The sequence below is a fragment of the Dendrobates tinctorius genome, unplaced genomic scaffold (assembly GCF_039654945.1).
Source record: "Dendrobates tinctorius isolate UK_male_01 unplaced genomic scaffold, ASM3965494v1 ptg000214l, whole genome shotgun sequence".
Taxonomy (NCBI): domain Eukaryota; kingdom Metazoa; phylum Chordata; class Amphibia; order Anura; family Dendrobatidae; genus Dendrobates; species Dendrobates tinctorius.
In genome coordinates this window covers 7193775-7219519 of record NW_027361881.1, presented here as the reverse complement: position 1 = coordinate 7219519, position 25745 = coordinate 7193775, and the positions used below count along the sequence as shown (strand labels likewise).

The window sequence follows — 25745 nt, the reverse complement described above, 5'->3', positions numbered from 1 at the left end:
GAACCTGGAGGTGATGATCTGGCCTCAAAGATAACTAATCTCACCTTTAACCGGTCTGTCTGGGGTCACATGAAAAGACAGGAGGATCTGCACAAGCCTCATGCACAAAAGATCTGAGGTCATCTGCAAGGTGTCTGGCACAACCTCCTGCTGAATTCCTATAAAAACAGTGTGTGACAAGTGACTGAGAGAACTGATGAAGGCAAAGGCAGATCATCAAATACTGAAGGGATTTTAGATTTCACTTTTGTTCATTCACTTTGCATTTTGTTAATGACTAGAAATAATCTATTAATACTTATAATTTTGAAAGCTTCTTACTTTGCAGCATTTTTTCCACAACTGCCTAAAACTGTAGTCCTCAGAAATTTTCCAGTCCGTCTCCTTTGCCCTTTTGGTAGGTGCAAATATATTCCTGGGTAAGTCTCCTTTCCCCTCTGGCAGTTGTAAATATTGTCCCGAGTAAGTCTCCTTCCCCAGATAGTAATGCATACAGTCACCAGTACGTTTTACAAATAATATTTGTATCACACAGTCTGAAGCAGTGAAAATAAGTAGTAGGCCGGAGTCACACTGGCGAGGAATACGGGAGAGTGAGAGGCGCAAAAAGCACGCATTAGACACGGACAAATGATTTTCTATGGGGTCACTCGCACCAGGCATATATTTCTCATCCGTATCCTACGCTCCGTGCCAATCGCAGCATGCTGCGATTGTCAGCGTACTACGCCCGTAGTACGCCAATGCAAGTCAATGGGTGCGCAAAAAATACGGATTACACACGGAACACACGTGTGACCTGCGAGCAATACGCAGGTCTTTTGGCTGGTGACAGGAAATGGGCCAATCCATCATCAGGAAGCCTAGACATGCAAATGAGCTCAAAAACCACTCCAGACATCCAGGAAGTCAGCCTCCACGGAGTACAGCAGCAGCATGGCGTCCACATATATTAATGTAGAGATGCTCATTGTGCTGGTGCAGGAGCGTCCCGAAATATGGGACCCACGCGATGCAAACTATGCTAACCGCACAAGAAAGGAGGCGTCATGGAGGCGCATCTGTCGCCAGATTTACCATGACTTTGGTGACAGACCACATGATGAGCAGCATAAAATTCGTAAGTGCAACCATAAAAACATCATTAACCTTAGCGCGCGCTATAAAATGAATCTAGAATCCGCACCCCCCTTCCTGTGCATGTACTTTTATTAGCCTCATGACGCCGTTACATTTGGATGTGACACGTGGCTTCACACAGCCATAATTAGGGGTTAGGCCACAAGCTCCTCATCCTCCTAGCCAATAAAATTAGTTTCAGTGGAGCTAATGAGACTCTGTGTATCGGCCCAATTACATATGCCACCATGGGTAGAACGCACACCCCAGAAGGCCCCATGCCTAGACTACTGTTAAAAATGTGACCTCTCAAATATGTGATTTTGACAATCTTTCCTGTCACATTGCAGTGGAAGATGTGATGAAACGGTGGAGAAGCTTCCGGGACCAGTTCCGCCGGGAACGCCAGCAGCGGTCCAGGAATGGGGATGCTGGACATGTAAAGCGCAAATATATCTATTATGACCGGCTGAACTTCCTCGCCCCAATTCTGGATCTGAGACCGTAAGTACATACCTCACAACACATGACACAAATACATTACACAAATACTTTACAGGGACAAAAATATTGATGTATTTTTGCCTCTGTTCTATTTCATAACAGAACTCAATCCAACCTTACGGATCGAGGAACGGCCTCAGAGGCAGAACCCATTATAGATCCTGTAGGGGATGAGGTGGCTGGCCCATCTTCTGAGATGTAACTGGTGCTCCTAATCTAAAGCAAAAAACAGGTGTTCTCCTTCACCAACATTTTGAACATAATTTAACACTCACATTTTTAAACAATGTTTTCCAAACATATGAAACAATCCATCATGACAGGCAACGCTACCTCACGCCTTTCACACAGATATTACATGTGTGTAGAAAAGAGAATATTTAAATGCGCTATACTGTAAAATGAAAGGATGAAAATACACTACTCACTTGCTAACGCCTAGGAAAGGCGTGCTCGCCTTAGTTAAGTAGTCACCTTTTTTGTTAGCAATCTCTAGTAAAAAAATTCTAGGCGACCAGCATTCAGAATATCACGCTCTCTCTATGTCTTAACAAGTGAGTTTTGTATTTTCATCCTTTCCAGTATAGCATGCTTAAATATTGTCTGTTCTACAGACAGGTAATATCTGTGTGAAAGATGTGAGGTAGCCTTGCCTGTCATGGTGGAATCTTTCTATGATTGGATAACATTATGAGGAAATGTGAGTGTTATCTTGTTGCCTTTATTTTGGTGATGGAGCTCACCTTTTGTTGCCAAATCTAGGTTAATCTAGGCATGCAGCAATGTTGTTATTGCCTAATGTTTGTTGCTGTTTTGTTATGTAATGTTAATTTTACACCAAGTTAAAGAAGGCACAAAGGGTCATTTTGGCCATTGCCAAATTTGTGTTATGGCAATATTATGTTTGCCTTTAAGCAAACCCAAAAAAAAAGGCAAAACTAAAAATTTGTCTACTCTAGTTAACGTCTCTGTGTGATTTTTCACAATCCCTCACAACATTCTAACAGACACCAACCAATGCAATGAAACACTCATAGAATCATAAAGGCTTGAGTAATATATATTTAGACACACTTAAAGAAACAAATTAGAATATAGACACAGCATGCTCTTGCCAAGAAGTTGCCCCCTCAGGTGAGATAAAGTAATTCGTGAAAATATCACGCACTTTGAGGCCAGAGAGCGGTCTACGTTGAGGGTTGATAGGTGGTCTCACCCTGCGCACATTGTCTGGCCTACGCACCACACCATCAGAGGAGGAACAATCATGTATCCTGGTGAAGTTATGCAGAACAACACAGGCTTTCACAACTTCATTCACATTTTGCTCACTCAACTGAATGGCAGACTGGAATACCCACCATTTGGCACAAAGAATCCTAAAGGAACACTCCACCAGTCGCCTAGCACGTGATAGGCGCAAGTTAAAAATTCTGCGCCTGTGGTCAAGGTTGCGCCGGGGATATGGCCTCATGACATTGCGTGATAACTGAAAGGCCTCATCTGCCACAAGGACATAAGGGACTGATTGTTCGGGGGAGCCTGGTAGCTGGCGTGGTGGTGGTAGATCCAACTGGTTATTGCGTAGCCGCCGAGCCATTATGGAAGTATTGAAGACTAGAGTCTCCCGTCCTTCCATAGGCCCCAATGTCAACAATTATAAACTTGTATTGTGGGTCTACCAGAGCCAACAATACAACAGAAAAGTATTGTTTATAATTGAAGAATTGGAAGCCTGAGTTCGGCGGCTTACGCACCCTAATATGTTTGCTATCCAGGGCCCCAATACAATTTGGAAACTGGCAGTCCTCCTCAAAGTCCCTTGATAACCAGTCTTCCATCCTGGGCTCGGGCATGACCACTTGATGGAGTCTTGTCCAGATTTGTGCACATGTAGACCTCACTATGCCTGAAATGGTTGACTTTCCAATGAGAAACTCATGGTGGAGGGCGGCATAAGACAGGCCAGTGGACAGGAAGCTGTAGAACAACAGAAATAGTACAGTTTAGAATGGCTAAAGTAAAAAAAAATCAGTTACATGCCGACCAAACTTGGTAGGAAATGAGAGAGAACAACACACATATTTGGTGGCACAATGACTAAGTGATATGCAGGACATATTAGATGTAACATTCTGGTGTGTCAGTTGAAGCATATTTTGAGTAAGATGAGGGCATTAAACTTTGTCCAAGAAGGCCAAAAAACATAATTTAACACACACATTATGAACATAGAGAATGTGGTTGTGTAGTACATACCGTATTGTGAGTAGAAGTCGCTCCTCTGCAGATATGGCTTTGCGCATCCTTGTGTCCTGAAAGGTTATCCCAGGGCGCACTGTCTCCAAGAGTCGATCAAATGTGGAAATGCTCATACGACAGCACTGGTAAAATTTCTCTGGATGCTCCCGCAGAGAAGAATAGAGGCGGTGAAAATGACCTCTTGTGAGTCGTTGCCTCAAAAGTGGATGGACCCACATGCGTCTCCTCCTCCGCGGATCCACTATCACAGGATATGGTTGCCCAAAGCACCGTGACAAAAGCCAGGTCAAGAGAACCTGCTCAGTTGTATTGAATCGCAGACCCTCTGCCATGCTGCACAAAGAACACCAACACACCTCGTGAAAGCAAGGTGACAAATGTACAGAATGTAGGCAGCCACCTGTTTCTGAGTGTCTAAATAGGGTGCAGGCTAATGATTTAAATTGTTTGCAGGCCTCAAAACCGTTAATTGTCCATTTTGCAAGGCTGCAAGAAAATCTCGCCATACGGATTGCATACGGATGCCACACGGATTACATACGGATGCACACATGCGCAAAATACGCGACCTCACCTTGCTTACGGATGACCTACGGAGCACTATTTTGGGGTCATTCATCCGTATTACGCATGTAAACTACGGAGCGTATTTTGCGCAGGTTAGTGTGACTCCAGCCGTACTTGCTTACCCAAGAAGTAGGATTCTCAGCTTTGCTATTTATTGCTCTGCTACTCCGCTGACAAGTAGTAAGATAAGTGGGAAAGTAATTTGTATTGCCTGCTGTTCAGTGGACAGAGCATCCCTACCCTGACAATAAAGGGTAAGGTTTCGCCTTGTGGTGAACATAATGTTGTAGTAGAGAGACTTATAGGCCATGCAATGCTCTTCAGTGATTGATGCTTCCAACAGGTGGCGCCAGAGTCCCCGTCTTCTTTTTCTCTGAGATACGCCATTTGCATATTTAAATTCCCATTCAATTTGCATTGAATGCAAACGACAAATACCACTAAGCTTTATGATATATATTTAACCGCCCAATAAATAGTAAAACAAAATGAAATCAAAAGTCCGACCAAGTGTGTAAAAAGTACATCTGATTTAAAAACCTATTGAAAGTTGCAGAACATCCAGACAGCTTAATAAGTTGTTTTCTGATTTTTGCTGATAATATTCAGCGAGAATTTAATCAGGACTCCTCATTTCACCTCCTGTTCTTACTCTGAAGATGTGTTTGAGCACAATCTGTTTTACTGTAATGCACATACCTTACTTTGGATGGTTTTGTCCTTGAGTGACCTTTCCATGCTTTTTTTTTTTTTCTTTTAAGTTAAATGACTTCCTTTTTTACATCAATTCTACACTAAAACTATCAGTCGGCCACGATCATGTAGTATTTAGAAACTTTAGGTCAGGATGGGAAATGTATAGATGAAAAAATATATATCTGATATATAATAAAATAAATGAATAGTTATAGCCAGATGAAAGCAGTATAGTTAATATATTATATAAAACTGATTGTGATTTTTAAGGTGCAGCCATAGTCATAAAATTGCAATAGAAATAGATTGATAAATACCACCCAAATTCCAAATAACTTGGGACGAGGAGGACAATGTAAAGTAAACGAGCAATGATTTGGAAATCTCTTATCGCAGGGGCTGGCAAGTTTTAGGGTACCGTTACACATAGCGATGCACCAGCGATCCCGACAACGATATGGATCGCTGGTGCATCGCTAAGTGGTCGCTAGTGAGCTGCCACACAGGCACATCTCACCAGTGACATCGCTGGGGTCGGGGGTCGCTACTTACCTGTCAGACGCGGCGATCCTGACGTCCTCCCACCCGCATCCACGCGTCGCTCGTCGGCGCCACAGGAAGCCCAGCAGGAAGCGCCCGACGAGAAATGATCCAGGACGTTCTCGCGCAATCAGCGATAATCAGCGGGGGAGCCGGTCGGAGGTAAGTATCACATGTAGCGATATCGCTAGCAATATCGCTGCTACGTCACAAAATCGGTGACTTTACAGTGATATTGCTAGCGATATTCCAGTGTGTATCGGGGGCTTTAGTCTGGGGAGAAGCACTGACACATGCTTAGTGACCCATCATTAACCAGTTTACTGCTGCCTTCCTTATAAAGTAGCAGAGGTAATTGTTTTAAAAATGATACCGGACATATTATTTTCATATTAGGATGCATGCATTTTGCGTGCATGTTTCTAAGTTCAGTAAACGCTGCAGGATCCAACCCGCAGTGGTCAGAAGTTACAGCATAGTGGATGGGATTTCATGAAATCCCATCTCCACTATGCGTCCAGGGACGCCTCCGGCTTCCCTGCGTAACCGCATATGCGGCATGTCTTTCTAGACCGCAGCATGTCTATTTATTTTGCGGACACGCTCTGTCTCCGCAAGATAGTCACCCATACAATGCATAGGACGTGGTGATTCTGCACGGTTCAATGAACAAATGCGGAATCACCTGCGTTCAAAAGCCGGTAGCGCAGCGGACATGTGCTGCTTCCAAAGCGCTGCCGGTTTCTGCCCGTGTTAACATGCTCTAAGAGTTTGTGCACACATGCTTTTTCTGGTGGATTGAGGGCAAGCACCTTCTTCATGAAAAAGCGCCATAAACCCAGCACTAAAGATGAACATAGTGCACAGCAATGTAATGTGACATTGCTGTACACGCACATTTCATATTTTGTACTACTTTTACCTGCTTCAACGTTCAGAAACTATGAAAAACAGTTTAAAGAATTAATTAATTAAAAAAAAATAAGAATAAAAAGAAAAACTGATTATCCAGAAACTGCTTACAAATTACGTACAATTGCATCCCCTTTTTTTGTACAGCAGAATATAAATTTTGTATATGCAGTACATGGGGCTCCAGATTTAGTAAATACTATATGACACACTGGACCCTAACACACCCCAAATTTTGGGGTGCAAAATAGGAAAACAAAAATGTATAAGCAAACTGGTGGTGCGGTCCTATAGGCCGTTTTAACGGTAGCTTACCTGGGGGATGGTAGCGGTGGAGTCACAGGAGGCAGGGTCACTGCATCATCAGGCCGGTGGGGGCAGGAGAGGGGTATCTCCTGAGATCTCAATCTACTGTGATGCAGTAACCTCTGTTACAGCTAGGGGGCGCTGTGCATGCGCTTCAGGATGCGCTTGGAGGTATAATTATGATGGTGAATTAGGGACTGGCATTATTGTAAATGGCTGGAATGTGTCGCAGAGGTTCTCTGGGCTGTAAGCCAAAAATGATATGGTTATGCTGGGACTTAGTCCCACAAGCGTTTGTTGTGTGTTACTTATGAGGGGGGCTTATAGGGTTAGTCAGAGAGCTGCGCGGGAATTCACAAACCACACATGTACCGCCCATCCATAGGGGTGGTTACAATCATATAATGTGACTGAGGTCTGGTCACATGGACAGAGTGTGTGTACCTGAATTGTTCAGGGTGCAAGGTCCTGGAAGGTCTGTGTTGGAAAATCCTGGGAGTAGGATAGGATTCCTGGAGCACGTGGTGAGACCTTGGACCTGGTGGCCTGGGTGTTGGACGAACGTCCTGAATAGCACCTGGACAGGCCACGTGTGGGCGGAGCCTGGGAAGGCCCCACACTGACAGACTCTGTCCTGTTGAGAACCTTGGACTGACGAAGAGTCAACCTGTGGAGCAGGAGCTCCTGACAGGTAACCTCGAGTATGAGGAAATAACTACTGTATGTGCACTGACAAAGGTCAGTTACTGAACTGTGCAGTCCCCTGGTGACTGGAGAGAGTCCGGCGTGACTAGTAAATGCTTTGTAAAGCCACACTTGATTAAGTAATGGACTGTGTGTAAGCTGGTGATGTGCAACCTGGCTTACGTTGCGGTTTATGATGTTTACATAAACCCTGTGGACTGTTTTTTGTGGAAAACCATGCCTGACTATATTATTCCGCTGCCAATGAAATTTTTACATAGAAATTCAATCATTCATTCTTTTGAGCTTTTTCAGGCAGGTTGGGGGTGAACCAGTCACTGTCAGAGGGCGGGGAAAAGCCGCCAGGGGACCGGCCTGTATGACAAGACATCCATGTGTCTCGGTCCCCGGCAGCTATTAGACGTAGGTTTTCTCTGAAACGTGCTACCTACGGTTTGGAAAAAAGTTTTGCTTTAACACCGTAAACCCATTTATGCAAATTGGACCAAACTTGGACATGTCTCTGATATTTTTTTTTTTATGTGTTACAACACACAAAGGAAATAAACGTGTGCAAGAAAACGTATCACTGCAATAATTTTACGCATTCTGGGGGTTTTGATTCTGCAGAATTAAATTACATATAGAGTATATCTATAAATACAAGCATACAGTACATATACTCACACACATAATACATATATATTTTTATATAGAGACACACTTATACAGAATATATATCTACACACATACAGTACATGCTGTCATTGCCGAGATTGTCGACACCCTTGAAATTGTTCCAGAAAAGTAAGTCTTTTTCCCAGTAAATGATTGCATTTACACATTTATTTCCTTTGTGTATACTGGAACAACACAAAAAAGAGAACAAAAGGCAAATTGGCCATAATTTCACACACAACCTCAAATTGGCCAGACAAAATTGTGGGCACCTTTCCAAAATTGTGGGTGAAAAACTTTGTGAACCAGCATCACATGCTTGAAACACTTACCTGTGGCTAGTAACAGCTGTGGGCAATATGGGTGCCTTGACTGTCTGCAAGGCATCATTAGGCTGTGTGCACACGCTGCGGATTAGGTGCGGATTCATCCGCGCGGATTTTGTAAAATCCGCAGGTCAAAAGACCTGCGGTTTTACCTGCGGATTGCTCTGCGGTTTTGCCCTGCAGCTTTTCATCTCCTCAATGGAGGAGATGGCAAACCGCAGCAGAATCCGCAGAAAGAATTGACATGTCAATTCTTTCTGCGGATTGAAAACCGCAGATAATCCGCGTGGAAAATTCCGCACCGTCTGCATTGCGGTTTTTGATTCCCATAGGGAATCATGGTACTGTACACCGCAGCAAAAACTGCTGCGGGTCCGCAGCGGCCAAAACCGCTGCGGAACCGCAGCAAAATCCGCAGCGTGTGCACACAGCCTTAACCCCCCAAGCGTGGTTTGCACGTTAATGACCGGGCCATTTTTTACAATTCTGACCACTGTCCTTTTATGAGGTCATAACTCTGGAACGCTTCAACGGATCTAGGCGATTCTGAGAATGTTTTCTCGTGACATATTGTACTTCACTTTAGTGGAAAAATTTCTTCGCTGTAACTTGTGTTTATTTATGGAAAAAAACGGAAATATGGTGAAAATTTGGAAAATTTGGCAATTTTCTAACTTTGAATTTTTATGCCCTTAAAATAGAGAAATATGTGACACAAAATAGTTAATAAATAAAATTTCCCACATGTCTACTTTACATCAGCACAATTTTGGAAACAAATTTTTTTTTTTATTAGGAAGTTATAAGGGTTAAAAGTTGACCAGCGATTTTCTCATTTTTACAACAAGATTTACAAGTTGTTTTTTTTTTTTTTGTAGGACCACCTCACATTCAAAGTCACTTCGAGGGGACTATATGGCAGAAAATACCCAAAAGTGACACCGTTCTAAAAACTGCACCTCTCAAGGTGCTTAAAACTACATTCAATAAGATTATTAAGCCTTCAGGTGTTTCACAGGAGCAAAAGCAACGTGGAAGGAAAAAATGAACATTTAACTTTTTAGTAACAAACATAATCTTTTAGCAACAATTTTTTTATTTTCCCAAGGGTCACAGGAGAAATTGGACTCCAAAAGTCGTTGTCCAATTTGTCCTGAGTACGCGGATACCCCATATGTGGGGAGGAACCACTGTTTGGGCACATGGCAGGGCTCAGAAGGGAAGGAGCGCCGTTTGACTTTTTCAACCTAAAATTGGCTGAAATTGAGATCGGACGCCATGTTCCGTTTGCAGAGCCTATGATGTGCCTAAACAGTGGAAACCCCCCACAAGAAACCCCATTTTGGAAACTAGACCCCCTAAGGAACTTATCTAGATGTGTGGTGAGCACTTTGAACCCCCAAGAGCTTCACAGAAGTTAATAACACCCGGGCGTAAAAATAAAAAATCATATTTTTTCCACAAACCTGATCGTTTAGTCCCCAATTTGTTGATTTCCCAAGGGTAACCGGAAAAATTGGACCCCAAAAGTTGTTGTCCAATTTCTCCTGAGTGCGCTGATAACCCATATGTGGGGGAGAAACACTGTTTGGGTACACGGCAGGGCTCGGAAGGGAAAGAGCACCGTTTGACATTTTCAGGCTGAAATTGAAATCGGACGCCATGTTCTGTTTGAAGAGCCCATGATGTACCTAAACAGTGGAAACCCCCCACAATTGACCCCATTTTGGAAACTAGACCCCCTAAGGAACTTATCTAGATGTGTGGTGAGCACTTTGAACCCCCAAGAGTTTCGCTAAAGCTTATAATGCCCGGGCGGGAAAATATAAAATCCTATTTTGTTCCCACATAAATGATCTTTTAGTCCCCAATATTTAATTTTCCCAAGGGTAACAGGAGAAATTGGATGCCAAAAGTCGTTGTCCAATTTGTCCTGAGTACGCTGGTACCCCACATGTGGGGAAAAAAAACTGTTTAGGCACACGTCGGGGCTTGAAAGGAAAGTAGTGATGTTTTGGAATGCAGACTTTGATGGTCTGCTGGCGTCATGTTCTGTTTGCAGAGCCCCTGATGTGCCTAAACAGGAAAAAAAAACACATGTGACATCATTTTGGATGCTAGACCCCCAAAGAAAAAATCTAGATGTGCCCCCAACTAAACTAATGTAAATTAGTAGTGCATGGAGGTGTGGTACAATTTGAAGCAATCCTTCATACACAGGCCAGGTTTTTTGGGGCATGTGTCGCACTGGTAAATGGTGTCCATGCGTATTCCCCTTTTGTAACACACTCGGCACCTTTTTTGCGGCTTACCTTTTCTACCAGTTGGCGGGACCACCCCCGGAAAATGCTGACCTGGTACGATACGAGCACCTTCAGTTCCGGAAGTACTGGGACCCGCTCCTTCTGGAGTGCCAAACATCAGGGCCTTAACCACTACCTCCTGGAAATGAAGGTACGACGTATCGGTGTGGCGTGCACATTGTGACAGCAGGAATGCGTTGAGCATTGCCATTTGTACGATGTGCACGGCCAGCTTTTTGTACCACGCCCTGGCCTTTCTGAGAGCATTGTACGGTTGGAGGTATTGATTGGAGAGATCAACGCCCCCATGTTTTTGTTGTACCCCACTACACAGGTCGGTTTGCTGACCTGTGTGGAGGTACCCTGTACCATGCAGAGGGTGCTGCCATCACCGTGTATGGTGGTCAAGAGATGGACATCCCTCTTGTCCTTGTACTTTACCATCAGCAGGTGGTCGCTACATTGGGCTCCGTTCTCACTTTTTCTGAACATCTGCCCAAGTAGTGTCTTCGGAAGGCCTCTCTGATTTTTGCGGACAGTACCGCATGCTGCGGTACCTCGCGCAGAGTGGGATGCTGGTATAAAAGTTTTTTGCCTGCATGTTCCTTGGTGCACTACGGTTACTTCATTTTGTGATACTCTTTGTGTATTTTGTATTTACAATAAACATTTATATTTGTTTATTTCTTTTTTCACCGCGTACTCCTTTTTCCTTGGTGTTTTCATTAAAAGTTATCAGTGTAGAGGTGATAACCTTTATCCAGCAGTGGGTGAACCAAATCCCACGCAATTTTCCCACTCACTCCCAGGACAGGAGGACACTCAGAGGGTTCAATCCTGGTGTCCTTTCCTTCGTACACTCTAAATCTGTGAGTGTACCCTGAGGTACTCTCACAAAGTTTGTAGAGTTTGATTTCGTACCTAGCCCTCTTACTAGGCAGGTATTGACTGAATCCTTGAAATGGACCAAGGACTCATCCACGCTGATCTCCCTTTGGGGCACGTACACTTCAGCAAACTTTTTGTTGAAGTGTTCGATGACCGACCGAACTTTGAACAGACGGTCAAAGTTGGGGTCATCTTGTGCGGGACATTGTGCATTAACGATATAATGCAGAAACTTGTGGATGGCCTCAAAACGCGTCCGGACCATGACCATTCGGAACACTGGAGTGTTGTATAAAATATCAATACTCCAATACTGCCGAATTTCCGGCTTCTTCAGTATCCCCATGTGGAGGACCAGGCCCCAAAACTGCATCATTTCAACTGCGTCCACAGGAGACCAGTTGGAATATGATGAACGCGGGTTTTGTGCCAAAAATTGACGAGCATACAAATTAGTTAGCTCCACCATGAGGTTAACAAAATCCTCAGAGAAAAAGACTTTGAAAAAGTCTATTTCTGTGAGGCCGGTTGTGTCAAATTTGATTCCTGTTTTTGCCACAGAATCAGGAATCAGTGGCTCGTAATTTTTGGGGGGCTAGGTCCATACAGGGTCTACTGAATCAGCGTCGGGCATGGTGGACGCTGCCTCATCTTCTGTCCTGGAGCATCTGCGTGGCGGTTCCGCAGGACCCGAAGAGGAAGATGAGGAGGGGAAGAGGATGAAGAATCCGAAAAAGAAAGAAAAGTGGGATCCTCTTCCTCGCTATCAGTGTTGGAGGCAAGGTAAGAATATGCCTCCTCCGTTGAATAGCGCTGTTGGGACGAATGAGATGGGCGGGACATTTTTTGTGAAAGTGGTGCTTGGGTGTACTTTATTTATAACTATGTGTATGTGTAGGGGGGCTAGTGATTGGTGCACACTATTCTGTAAAGAAAAAGCTAAAAGAAAAAAGGAAATGGGGAGAAAAATACCTGTGAAAAGAAAAGTCTAAAACAGCAGGCCCTAGCTCTGATAAGTGAACGGCGTCACTTATCAAAGTTCAGTGGCGGCTGCTGGGTGTGCGTACAGGTGTGGTGCAAAGGGGGGGGAGGGAGGAAATCAGCAGGCACAAGCTCTGATAAGTGAACTATGTCACTTATCACAGTTTGGCGGCTGTGTGATAGTAATACAGAGTTGGCGCAAAGGGGGCTGCTAAATGTGCGCACAGAGGCGGCGCAAAGGGGTATTGAGGGGGTAAAAAGAGGGGGAAGGGGAGATGAAGAGAGATCAGACAGGGATTAGCACTTGCGCTTGTAGTCAGGTGGCGCAAAGGGGGGTGAAAAAAAAAGAAATCAGCAGGCACACGCTCTGAATAAGTGAACTATGTCACTTATCAAAGCTTGGCTGTGGGATGCGAATACGGAGCTGGTGCAAAGGGGGCTGAGGAAAAAAAGCAAGCACGAGTGTTGATTGGTGAACTGCGTCACCAATCAACGCTCGGCGGCTGCTAAATGTGCGCTCGGAGTGGGTGCAAAGGGGGGGTGGAGGGGAATAATGAAGCTAGATGGGGGGTGAAGCTAGATTGGGCAGGGATCGGGGATCAGGCAATACCTACAGTTGTAGGGTTTTTCTTCTTTCTTTAGCAGGTATTGTGATGCTACAAGCTGCTGTGGCACCACAATACCCAACACACCAGGAGATCCAGACGTATGTCCGCTCTCTAGGGGATCCTCAGCTAGTGTGAGGACCCCCTGCAGAGCTGTCATACAGGTCACAGGCAGGTCAGGGACAGGTCACAGAGTGATCACATTGCTGCTGTGACCCGTCATTGGTGGGATCGAATAATAACCTCAATCCACCAATCCCTGCTCTGCCTGGTGACCATGGCAACCGCCTAGGATCGGAGCTCACAGCTCCGATTCCAAGGCAGGTCATGGCCAGGTCATCAGCAGGGCACAGAGCGGTCACAGAGTGACAGCAGCTGTGCCCTGTGGTTGGCGCGATCGCAGAACTAATCGATTGTGCCAACCAGCTCCTGCAGGCCTTGCTGGGCCTGTATCAGGTCCCTGCCTAGGATCGGTGCTAATACAGCACCGATCCAGACTGGTACTGGCAGGGAACAGCGGCGCTATACCGCCGCTGTGCCCTGCGACTTGCGCAATCGATGTGATCGCGCCAATACGGGGTGGTGTTGCCAGGCACCAGGTCTAGGATAGAGTACATCGGTACTCGATCCTAGCCTAGGACATCATTGCTTCAGCCGCTCCAATTGGCTGAAACAATGAGAAGCGCTGTGATTGGCTGTTTCGATTTCAACAGCCAATCACCGCGCTCAGGAGGAAGGGAGGGCGGCGACAGACCCCGGAATGCCGAGGCCATCTACCATAAGGTAAGATGTTGTCAGAATTTTAACGCGATCACCGCGACTTAAGTTGCGATATCGCATTAAATGCCATGATGTACTATCCCGTCCTTGGGAATTAAGTCCCAGGGCACATGGACGGGATAGTACGTCATATGGCAGAAAGGGGTTAAATTTGAAGATTACCAAATGATTTTTGGTAGCAATGTAGTGCCCAGTGTCAGAAAGCTGGGTTTTCGTCCTAGGTCATGAGTCTTCCAGCAGGACAATGACCCCAAATATATTTCGAGAAGCCACCAGAAATGGATGGAAATAAAGTGCTGGACAGTGGAAGTGGCAGCAATGAGTCTAGATTTAAATCCCATGGATCACCAGTGGACAGAACTTAAAATTGCTGTTCGGAGAAGGCAGTTTGCAAAAGAGTGCTCCAAAGTTCCAGGTGAGAGGTGTAAGAAACTTGGTGGTTATAGGAAGTGATTGATTGCAGTTATTTATTCCAAAGGGCGTGTAACCAAACATTAAGTTGAGTGTGCCAACATTTTCGTCTGGCTCAAATTTGGCTTTTTGTGTAACATGATGTCCAATTTGCTTTTTTTTTTTTTTTTTTTTTGTTACAACACACAAAGGAAATAAATGTGTGCAAGAAAACGTGAAACTGCAATAATTTTCTGAGGGGAAATACTTCAATTTCGGGAACAAATTCAAGGGTGTTAACACTTTCAGCCATTACTGTATATACATACAAGTCTGATATCAGATTTTCAATTCTCCAGAGTTCTGGATCTTTGTTGGATTTTTTGCATCATAATACGCTAAATGTTTGTATTGGTGAAAGTTCTGGACTGCAGGCAGCCAGATCATCAACCAGACTTTTGTACTGCGGAGCCGTGCTGCTGTGATGGATGCAGTATGTGGTTTAGCATTGTCTTGCTGAAATATGCAAGGCCTTCCCTGAAATAGACAACTTAGTGAAGTGTGTCAGCTGCCCATGCTATAGACACTAATGCAGACCCAGACCATCAGAGATACAGGAACAATGTGCAGATAATAAGCTGGATGGTCCCTTTCCTTTTGATTCAGCAGGACACAGCGTCCATGCTTTCTGCAATTCTTGTGATTAGAGAACCGTTTTCCATTTTGCCTCTGTCCATTTTAAATAAGCGTTGGCGAAGAGAGGATGGTAGCATTTCTGGATCATGCTGATAAACTGCTTCTTCTTTACATGATAGAGCCTTCACTTACATTTGTGGCTTGCACAAAGAACTGTGGTCACAGACACTGATTTCTTGAAGCCCATATGCAGTGATTTACACAACCAAATCATGAGCGTTTTTAATGCATTGCCGTCTGAGGGCCTGTAGATGATGAGTATTTCATATTTCACTTTCTGCCCTTTCTCTTGTGTACATGGATTTATCCATAATCTCTAAATCTCTTAATTTATAATATGCGCTTAAGAACGTGGTATATTTATTAAAGTCTTTGCAAATTTACATTGAAGAACATTTTTCTGAAATTGTTACATAATTACAAGCAGCTGTTCACAGAATGGTGGCCTCTGACCATCTTTGCTGCTGAGAGACTCTGCCTCTCTTACATGCTCTATTTTATATGCAGTCAAATGACTTCGTTGAAAATTAACCCTCCAGCATTTTTCATTAGGTCTACTTAATTTTCCAGCATTTTGTTAACCCTGTCACAAAACATTTTGTAGATGTGCTGCTGCCATAAATTTCTAAATGAGTCAATTTTTTCAAATTGTTTTGGAAAAATGTTAAATGTTCAACTTATGACCCGTGTTTTATGTTTTGCTGTGAATAAAATATTGCTGGAAGAGATTTCCAAATCATTGCATTCTTGTTTTCTTTACATTTTACAGTGTCCCAACTTTTTGGAAATTGGGGTTGTAGATATTAGGTACATGGGTAATACAGAGATGAAATACAAAGATAAATAATAGATAAGAAATACTAATATAAGAGATGGCTATAGAATTAGACATTAGATAAATGGATACATGAATGATATGAGAAAGGGCAAGCAACCTGGATCATATTGTGTTCCATCCATTACACTGATGCCTCTACCCTGCGCCAGCCAATGAATTGTTTGCCCATCCGCTATAGAGTCCAATATAAACTGACCACTCTCAAGCACAGAGCTCTGCTGGATTCTACATCACCCTACATCTGTTCCCTCCCTTGTCTGTCTACCACTCTAACCATACCCTCTGTTCAGCTAATGACCTAAGACAAAAATCCTTAATAACCCAATCCTAATCTCCTGTCTTCAAGACTTCATGTGTGCTGTACCAATTCTCTGTAATACACTACCCAGGACAATTTAATTCCCAATACCCACAGTTTTAATGGTGCCCTAAATAGACCAGCCTAAAGAAATGCTTATCGTCTCACCTCACTTATCTAACTATTCTGTTTTGCCCTACCAACATTTTTCCTACATATCTGGTCTCTTGTTGCATCTGTGTACACAGTCTCCATGCACTTAATAGCACTTTGTACCTGTATTTATACAGATACTGGAAGGTGACTGGTTCATGCAGTGTTATGTAAATACCTTATTTATTATTTATTTATTCTTCCCGGTAAGAGCAGTGAGGCTCTGGAATTCTCTTCCTGAGGAAGTGGTGATGGCCAACTCACTGAATGAATTTAAGGAAGGAATGGATGCTTTTCTTGTGAGTAACAGTATAGAAGGTTACGAATAACATAATATTATAGGTAGATGGTTGACCCAGCTTAGGGGAAGGAATTTTTTTCCCTATGGAGAAAATTGGCTTCTACTCTGTGGGTTTTTTGCCTTCCCCAGGATCAACAATGCAGAACAGCTGCACTAAAAATAGGCTGAACTAGATGGACATAAGGTCTTCCTTCAGCCTTCAAAACTATGTTGCTATGTTACAGTGATGGCTTGACCATACAGTACATGATATGCACTTTTTACAATTTACCTTTTGCGCCTCCCCTATTTCCTCAGATTGTAAGCTTGTGAGCAGGGCCCTCACTCCTCTTGGTATTTGTTGAATTATGTGTTACTCTGTAATGTCTTTATAGTCTGTATATGTGTAAGGAGATCGACATACCGCCCACGTTCCCACTTGAAGACACGCGTATTGTTGTAATGTGTGTTGTGAAGTGATTAGTCATAGTGTTATGTTCTGCCCGACAGTAGGAACTGTTCAGCGATTTGGACTAGCCCAGAGTGGGAGGTACTAAAGTGCAGGGACAGAGACAGTTTTCTGTCAGGAGGTCAGATAGGGCCCAGCATGAAGTAGAATCAGACCCAAGGTCTGACTAGTCAACAAAGCTGCATGATGTGGCTGTTAATGACATGAGTGGAGACCGAGACAGTGGATAGTGAGATCCAGAGTAGAGAAAGGAAAAGTGACAGAAGAACAGAGTGATGCATTGGAGAAGGGTCCTGAGACAGGATGCCTAGCAGTACAGCCCAGAATAAGCAAGTTGGAGAGGTAATAGGCTAGGACAGAAGAGGGAACGTGAGACGAAGAGTGCCTCGGGCGGTAGTCCCAAGACGCAAAGAAGCTAAGTAACGGCAATAGTAGCAAACTAGCTCCTATATGGGGAAAAAGAGGACAAGGAAACACAGGTTGATGACGGGACTCTCACATACTGGAATGTAGTGCTGTGCTGTGGTGAAAGCAGAGCAGTTTAGTGGCAGAAATAAATAAGCTTGGATGAGGGAGAGAGACTGAGTGTGAAGATGCTCCATGTTTTAAAGAAAACGTTTATGAAGTTAAGCACCCACTATCTATTGTACATAGATTCCACCAAATTGCTGTTCAGTTAAATGCTGTTTACTGTTGACTGGTGGTTTCTTTCACTGAACTCTACAACAAGTCAACAGTAGCATGCTGCCTGCAAGGATGTAGTGCCCCCATAGACAAAGACCACACACCCAGACCCATCCAGGACCCCCATTTTCATGTAGCATGCCATGCATGGAAATCAAGCACCTCGACCATGGTTGCAGCCCGGCACCACGTTACTTACAGTGGGGAAAAAAAGTATTTAGTCAGTCAGCAATAGTGCAAGTTCCACCACTTTAAAAAGATGAGAGGCGTCTGTAATTTACATCATAGGTAGACCTCAACTATGGGAGACAAACTGAGAAAAAAAAATCCAGAAAATCACATTGTCTGTTTGTTTTTTTTTCATTTTATTTGCATATTATGGTGGAAAATAAGTATTTGGTCAGAAACAAAATTTCATCTCAATACTTTGTGATATATCCTTTGCTGGCAATGACAGAGGTCAAACGTTTTCTGTAAGTCTTCACAAGGTTGCCACACACTGTTGTTGGTATGTTGGCCCATTCCTCCATGCAGATCTCCTCTAGAGCAGTGATGTTTTTGGCTTTTCGCTTGGCAACACGGACTTTCAACTCCCTCCAAAGGTTTTCTATAGGGTTGAGATCTGGAGACTGGCTAGGCCACTCCAGGACCTTGAAATGCTTCTTACGAAGCCACTCCTTCGTTGCCCTGGCGGTGTGCTTTGGATCATTGTCATGTTGAAAGACCCAGCCACGTTTCATCTTCAATGCCCTTGCTGATGGAAGGAGGTTTGCACTCAAAATCTCACGATACATGGCCCCATTCATTCTTTCATGTACCCGGATCAGTCGTCCTGGCCCCTTTGCAGAGAAACAGCCCCAAAGCATGATGTTTCCACCACCATGCTTTACAGTAGGTATGGTGTTTGATGGATGCAACTCAGTATTCTTTTTCCTCCAAACACGACAAGTTGTGTTTCTACCAAACAGTTCCAGTTTGGTTTCATCAGACCATAGGACATTCTCCCAAAACTCCTCTGGATCATCCAAATGCTCTCTAGCAAACTTCAGACGGGCCCGGACATGTACAGGCTTAAGCAGTGGGACACGTCTGGCACTGCAGGATCTGAGTCCATGGTGGCGTAGTGTGTTACTTATGGTAGGCCTTGTTACATTGGTCCCAGCTCTCTGCAGTTCATTCACTAGGTCCCCCCGCGTGGTTCTGGGATTTTTGCTCACCGTTCTTGTGATCATTCTGACCCCACGGGGTGGGATTTTGCGTGGAGCACCAGATCAAGGGAGATTATCAGTGGTCTTGTATGTCTTCCATTTTCTAATTATTGCTCCCACAGTTGATTTCTTCACTCCAAGCTGGTTGGCTATTGCAGATTCAGTCTTCCCAGCCTGGTGCAGGGCTACAATTTTGTTTCTGGTGTCCTTTGACAGCTCTTTGGTCTTCACCATAGTGGAGTTTGGAGTCAGACTGTTTGAGGGTGTGCACAGGTGTCTTTTTATACTGATAACAAGTTTAAACAGGTGCCATTACTACAGGTAATGAGTGGAGGAAAGAGGAGACTCTTAAAGAAGAAGTTACAGGTCTGTGAGAGCCAGAAATCTTGCTTGCTTGTTTCTGACCAAATACTTATTTTCCACCATAATATGCAAATAAAATGAAAAAAAAACAGACAATGTGATTTTCTGGATTTTTTTTTCTCAGTTTGTCTCCCATAGTTGAGGTCTACCTATGATGTAAATTACAGACGCCTCTCATCTTTTTAAGTGGTGGAACTTGCACTATTGCTGACTGACTAAATACTTTTTTTCCCCGCTGTATGTCCACTGTGAATTCTAAAAGTGCTGTGGAATTTGTTAGTGACATAAAAATAAAACTATTTACTATAAAGCTAGATAAAACAATAGAAGGATAGTTTATATGGCCGTGCACTTAAAGCGAGTACAATAAGAGAAAGACATCAATATGTAATTATTACATTGAAAAAAAAAATGCGAAGCTTGAGAAATTTCTCCCTAAATTTTTCAAAATGTATAATTATCATTACGGTATTCGTAAAATTGAGCTTTCTACCTTAAGCCATCTTCTCCTCAGTTGCTAATGTTGCATCTGCTCACACCTGCTGGACACTCTTTCCATTGTCTGGAAAATGTAATTTAAAAATGATTATTTTATGGATATATGAAGCCTTATTTTGGAAAATAAGATGAGATAAAGTATGTATGTATGTGTGCGGGTCTCAAAATTCCGATCATAGATTATCAGCATGCCCTAATGAAGCATTGGGAAAGAGAATATTTCCATATGTCATTGTCCTTTTTTATCATCCTATCTCTGTCAAATTTATTCTGGACACCTAGAGCAGGGAACTTTGTAATGTGAAGTAGAGTTAAGAAAATGGAATATATTCACAGTCAATCCTGGAGACACACAGACACTGACAAGGGACATACCGTAACTTTTAAATTTAGTGGAAAAGATCTTTAAAGAAAGGGTGATCAAGGGAATAACCATCCTATCAGTGTCTTGGGGGATTATTCTGGATAAGAAAACACCAGGTCTGTAAAGTAAACCATAAAATGTGCTCGTGCACAATATTTCCAATAATTCGAAAGTCCATATTCACACTGGATGGAATTTCTGTAAGCTTCCAAGCCTGATTTAACAGCAATAATGTACTATACAATGTATGAGGTTTCTGTGAAACATGAGCCTGATGCAGACTTCCAAATCTCCAGTGTGCCCATTATCTTGCAGATTCTCACAGTGGATTTTAGCCTGTCAAAATATATAGTGAGAAATCTGCACAGACTCAACAGTACAACCTGCTCCAAAAGCCACCGGTAACTCTGGTACTTTGATAGACAATTACAGAAGATCTGTAGTGAGATTCATAGTAGAAATTGTAGCAATGATCATTACAATTTACTTTTGAAGTGATAAATTATTGCACATCTAAATGAGCAAAGAAATCCAATAAACATTAAAACCACTTCTGTGGTCCAAGATAACTGTGATCGAATTTTAAGCAAAGAACATTCTAGTGTTAAAATGCAAATATAAACTAATCTAAGCATTGAGAACACTGTTCTACACATTTTCAGAAGTTGTCAGATTCAGTTATGAAATTAGTAATTTCTTAATAATTTCGGCCTCCTGAATTCAAATCTGACAATGAAAATTTGTAGTTACCACTTGTTTATATTAGATCAAAGAGTTTTCCTTTTACTGCTACATGTAATTCATGCAATATCACTTTTATGGTGACCAAAATGTGAAAAAAATGGTCCCAAAAGATGTATATTGAGTATAAAAATTTATTCTTTATTAGAAATATAATAAACCTAGTAACACAGAAGATGCAAGACAAAACAGCAGGGACTATGCCATGGGATATCCCACAAAAACAACCCACTGGTATAGAATACACAATAATCCACAAACCATTGTCAAGTAACAAAGCAATACACTACCACACAGGAAAGGAACATGCACCTATAATCTGCTTAATCAGTATGGACTGCCGCAATGAGCATATAACAATAATGACAGAAGAGGCTGATATGCAATTTTACCCTATGTGAATAGATGTTAACTATACAATGTATAGGACGCTATATACAAGTAAAACATGGCACTAAAGTATATGGCACATACCAATGTGGCGGCTGGTGGATATCCCCGGGCGTCCCTCTGCCCTGACGCGCGTTTCGCTCAGCTTCTTCAGGAGGCGTGTCAGGGAAGGGGGCGATCCGGTTTAAATAAGGAGCCAGCTTATGCCATTGGTGAGGCAATATAGTGTGCACCTGCGTGTATTGATCAAGCTGCGCCATGGGACAATATCAACATGTGCGCCTGCGCAGTAAGTGTAAGGTCCTGTCTCCAAATGAAAGAAAAAGGCACAACGGCGCATGCGTGAAATCATTGAGAACTGCTCAACCAGTGAGAGGGACGGCAAGCGATCACGTGACCCGGTGAACGCCAGGTCCTCAAAGAAGACGTGGATACACCGTAGACACTGACGATCGGGATATTTCCCTCAGCAGCTCAATATAACGCGCATGCGCACCGCCTGAAAGGAGGGGATTGACTATGTGAATGTTCTGCAAGAATGCCTAAACAATAATAAGTGCACACATGAGAAAAACGAAGGGCTTACCTAACTACAAAAATCAGTGTGTCAGAAAAATACATATATAGATAAGAATATAATATACTGCCATGTGCAAAAATGTACTACATGTGAATACACATATAAATCTAATTGTGATGCACTAAAAATGTGCCACATATAATGGACAATATAAGAACATACAAATATTAGTATAATCATATAAATAAGTTACCGCTATAAAAAAATGCTACCCATGCAGCCTTTTTCTTGCCCTGAACAAACTGAGAAAGTCCTCATTTTGAAGAAACTGACGAATCCGAGGTCGAATAAAGACTCTTTGCTTGCTGCTTTGGAAATTTATCTATGAGGTACTTGTTAAAAAAGGAGAAAGAAAGTGCACCTTGGGTGGCTCTCCAAGGTAGGAGAGGTGAAAATGATTAAAATACTGCACACCTATGGAAGACGTGCAGCTGAGGCACATCACTGGTTAAACTGAATGAAAGCTCTGTTACCTGCTGGTCCACCTGCAATATCTCGTCAGGGTCCAGATCCAAATAGCAGAAAACAATTATTTAAAATAATATTTAAAATGTATTGCTATGCGTTACGGTGCTGTCCCATAACGCGCAGCAATAAATTTTATAGATTTTTAAAAATAATTTTGCCTCATGATTGGACACTGATGACTCTGGGCAGCGCTATATGCACCACCTGAAAACCCCCTTTTTTTTCTGCTCAAAGAGGTACTTTGAATATTTTTGCATTTTTATCCATTGCCATTATTAGAAAGTTCTTCATAAGGCCCAACATTAGACCATGGTGGTAACAAAATCTTACACACGTGGTCAAAATTGTTGGTACCCCTCATTTGATGACAGAAAAACCCACAATGGACACGGAAATAACTTGAATCTGACAAAAGTAGTAATAAATCAAAAATCTATGAATATGAACAAATGAAAGTCAGACTTTGCTTTTCAACCATGCTTCCAAAGAATTTAAAAAAAAAAATAAAACTCATAAAACAGGCCTGGACAGAAATGATGGTACCCCTGAAAATAATGTGACAAAAGGGACATGTTAAATCTCGGTGTATCCACTATAGTATTATCATCACAGGTGTCTAAAGTCTTAGAATCAGTGAGTGGCCTGTATAGAGGGCTACAGATACTCACTGTGCTGTTTGGTGACATGTATCACACTCAACATGGACCAGAGGGAGCGAAGGAAAGAGTTGTCTCAGGAGATTAGAAAGAAAATTATAGACAAACATGTTAAAGGTAAAAGTTATAAGACCATCTCCAAGCAGCTTGATGTTCCTGTGACTACAGTTGCACATATTATTCAGAAACTTAAGCTCCATGGGACTGTAGCCAACCTCCCTGGACGTGGCCGCAGGTGGAAAATTGATGACAAATCAAAGAGATGGATAATACGAATCGTGACAAAATAGCCCAGAAAAACTTCTAAACAGATTAAAGGTGAACATTGAGCTCAAGGAACATCAGTGTCCGATTGCACCATCTGTCGTTGTATGAGCCAAAGTGGACTTCATGGGAGACGACCAAGGAGGACACCATTGTTGAAAAAAATCATAAAAAAGCCAGACTGGAATTTGCCAAACTACATGATGACAATCCACACAGCTTCTGGAAGAATATGCTATGGACAGATGAGACAAAAATGGAACTTTTTGGCAAGGCACATCAGCTCTATATTCACAGATGGAAAAATGAAGCATATCAAGAAAAGAACACTGCCCCTACTGTGAAACATGGAGGAGGCTCTGTTATGTTCTGGGGCTGCTTTGCTGCATCTGACACAGGATGTTGAGAATCTGTGCAGGGTACAATGAAAGCTCAAGACTATCAAGGGAATCTAGAGAGAAATGTACTGCCCAGTGTCAGAAAGCTTGGTCTCAGTTGCAGGTCCTGGGTCTTGCAACAGGATAATGACCCAAAACACACAGGTAAAAACACTCAAGAATGGCTAAGAGATAAACATTGGACTATTCTGAAGTGGCCTTCTATGAGCCCTATTGAGCATTTTTGGAAAGAGCTGAAACATGCCGTCTGGAAAAGTCACCCTTCAAACACAAGACAACTGCAGCAGTTTGCTCTTGAGGAGTGGGCCAAAATAACTGTCGAGAGGTGCAGAAGTCTCATTGACAGTTACAGGAATTGTTTGATGGCAGTGATTGCCTCAAAAGGTTGAGCAACAAAATATTAAGTTAAGAGTACCATCATTTCTGTCCAGGCCTATTTCATGAGTTATTTTTTTTTTTTTTTTCATTCTGTGGAAGCATGGTTGAAAAGGAATGTCTGACTTTCATTTGTTCATTTTCATAGATTTTTGATTTATTACTTTTGTCAGATTCAAGTTATTTCTGTCACCATTGTGGGTTTTTCTGTCATTAAACGAGGGGTACCAACAATTTTGACTACGTGTGTATATGGGTCAAGCGCTGGGCGCAGGACATTTTTAGTCCCTGGCTGAAGTGAATGTCATAGAGGACAGTCTCTTTTATTGAAGTGATATTTTCTTGCACGATTATCCCACTCACACAGAAAGCAGCAGTACTTTGTGTATCTACCCAGGAGACCAAGTAAGAGCGCAACCACCTTTAAGTCACCACAGAGGAACCAAAAATATTGGTCATAGTTCGGACACATCAACAGCTGTTTCATGTTGTCATAGGTTTCTTTCATGTTGACTGAATAACCAACTGGAATTGAAGGTAGTACATAGCAATGTGCTATTATACGGCAAGACAACTTTTAGGCTTGTTTTGGACAAATCAATTAAGAGCCTCCATTCCTCTGGATTATGACTAATCTTCAGCGCTTCCATTAAACTGTTAATGTTATTGTATGCCACAAGATCGCCTCCATGAAGAAGTATTGAACAAGATCTTTATCAAGGTTGCGCAACAAAAAAATCTGAACATCATGCTAGGAGATTCCACTGCTATAGCCAGAAAACTAAGAGCTCAGCCGTACTCTTGGGCAGACCCAAATCTCTAACAAGATCATTTAGTATGACTGTGCTTGATTGGCAGCAAACTCGCCTGACCATAACCCCATAATCTATGGTGTATTGTCAAGAGGAAGATGAGACACCAGACCCAACAATGCAGTCGAGCTGAAGGCTGCTATCAAAGCAACCTGGGCTTCCATAACCCCTCAGCAGCGCCACAGGCTGATCGCCTCCATGCCACACTGCATTGATTCAGTAATTGATGCAAAAGGAGCCCTGACCAAGTACTGAGTGAATTTACTTTTCATACATTTCAGTAGACCAACATTTCAGATTTTAAAATCATTTTTCAAGCTGGTGTTATGAAGTATTCTAATTTACTGAGATAATAACTTTTGAGTTTTCATTGGCTGTAAGCCATAATCATCAACATTACCAGAAATAAATCCATGACACAGATCACTCTGTGTGTAATGGCTCTATAGAATGAGTTTCACCTTTTTGTATTGAAGAACTGAAATTAACTTTTTGATACTAGCTTGGCCCGTGCAAAATTTTCGCGCATTGGTCGTCGGGGGCGCAGGCAATTTCAGAGAAGGCAAGCTGGTCAAATGTTAATGTATTTCATGAGCTGGTGAACACAGACAGGTATTTATATATGTAGATTGGTAATACAATAAATTGGTTTGATAAGTAGAGGCCAAA

General features: G+C 42.7%; 1 long non-coding RNA gene across 1 annotated transcript in view; it reads left to right on the top strand.

Annotated features, from left to right (window-relative positions):
• The window catches only part of LOC141058787 (uncharacterized), a 62303-nt gene that overhangs the window by 27774 nt on the left and 8784 nt on the right, over nt 1-25745 (top strand). The window contains exon 2 of the long non-coding RNA XR_012222297.1: nt 1470-1623. This is a non-coding gene — a long non-coding RNA (uncharacterized lncRNA). The remainder of the gene's footprint in view (nt 1-1469; nt 1624-25745) is intronic.